The following is a 1,634-nucleotide window of genomic DNA, read 5'->3' as shown; positions in this document are numbered from 1 at the left end:
GGGGGGTAACTTAACTAGATAATTGAGTTGCAAAAAAGGTGAGTTACCAATAAGAAAGTAAAATCATATCCCCAAGTTCAAAATCATCTTTTTGTCTTACTGCTTTTCCATCTTTGTAAAAAACTCCCTTATGGGATGGGTAAGGCAATTAATGTAGCATGTAGCCAAGGGTGTGGGGAAAAAAGTCTTAAGATTCAAATCCCAACAGAGGCAAGAAAATACTACTACAGTCAAACCTCTCTATAACAGTCTCGTTTGTTCCGAATATTTTTGGATGTTATAGCGAAGTGTTGTTATAGAGAACATATATTATAGCATAACATGGAAGGTGGTTCCGGAAAAGCTTGGCTTTTCTAGTGAAGTGTTGTTATATAGGGATGTTGTTATAGAGAGGTCTGATTGTATGTGATTTCTTTTCATCTGCCTAAGTACTCGATAGCACAATGGAAGATAGCAGGTTCCAGTGGAATAGTCGAGGTGCACAAGCTTTGCCTGGACACCACCATCATTAACAAAAGAAAATGCAAGTAATGTAGCCTGAGTTGAAACCAATCTTTTGGGTGGTAGGTGAAACCAACATTAGTCTTCTAATTAACATCATGCACCCAAACCATCCAAGATTGGGACAGCTTTACACATTATTGGGTCAAAACTGACACCAACAATCGATATGGAACGGTGGAATATGGATGCCTTTCTTTCACTTTGTCACATGATATTTAGTAAATGCATCTATCTTTTAGTCCCACAAATTTAACAGACTACACATGCCAAAACATGTTTAAAAAAAAAAAAAAAAAAAAAAGTTCTGGAATTAAAGAATCAAACGTGGTAGATCAATTTTACACTGTCCTAATACCAAAATCGTGAATTGCCCTAATTAGCGACAAAACCCTAAGTAGATAGTACCGGCAAAACAAGAATTAAGATACAACTATTGCTGAAAATTAAAGATTTAGAAATTGATTGATACCTTCAAGAGTGAAGAGCCGCAAGAGAGAGAGAGAGAAGCTTTAGGTAGCGTTTTTGTGGAGTCTGAATGGGAATATTAGGGTATTAGTATTATAGAAGAGGATATATTCTGCACTATAGTTGATGACTTGATGCAATCATCCTTCTTGACCCGTAAAGACCGGTTCCAAGCGGTGAAGATTTACAGGTTGTTTGAATTTTAGTAGTAATAAATTAATGTAAAAACTATTCTTATCCACCTCGATGAAAATACAACCTTAAAAAATAATATAAATACTACTAAATAATATGTTTGAATATAAAATAAAAGTCAAAAGAAAAATGCAAGTTCCTGAAATGACGAATCTTGATCCCACGTAAGCTAGCTCAATGAAAGATAAAATATTGTCCGATATAAGTCCTCAATTAATTTATTGTGACGGATAGAACTATGTGAGAACTAGTGAATTTGCTCGCGCTACGCGCGACTATTAAATAAAATCAAAATATGGCTAAGTAATTATTGCTAAATTTTATTTAAATAATCAATCTTTACTCTTCGATCAATTTTATATTCTGTATGCTCCAACAGCAACCATATCAATTCCTCTAATTATATTCTCAAGGTGGATACCAAATGGGAAAGAGGACCCAACTCAATAATTCAACATCGACCAAAAGAG

At 34.5% G+C, this 1,634-nt stretch overlaps 1 protein-coding gene across 1 annotated transcript in view; it reads right to left on the bottom strand.

Moving 5' to 3' along the window:
• Nucleotides 1-1,141, bottom strand: part of LOC109229095 (glycine-rich RNA-binding protein RZ1A) — a 4,523-nt gene extending 3,382 nt beyond the window's left edge. Inside the window, exon 1 of the mRNA XM_019394414.1 lies at nucleotides 974-1,141. The gene's annotated coding sequence lies outside the window, so the exon portion shown is untranslated. The remainder of the gene's footprint in view (nucleotides 1-973) is intronic.

Source organism: Nicotiana attenuata, chromosome 7 (genome assembly GCF_001879085.1).
Source record: "Nicotiana attenuata strain UT chromosome 7, NIATTr2, whole genome shotgun sequence".
In the NCBI taxonomy this organism is placed as follows: domain Eukaryota; kingdom Viridiplantae; phylum Streptophyta; class Magnoliopsida; order Solanales; family Solanaceae; genus Nicotiana; species Nicotiana attenuata.
Note: the sequence above shows the minus strand (reverse complement) of the source record. Positions and strands in the feature narration are given on the sequence as shown.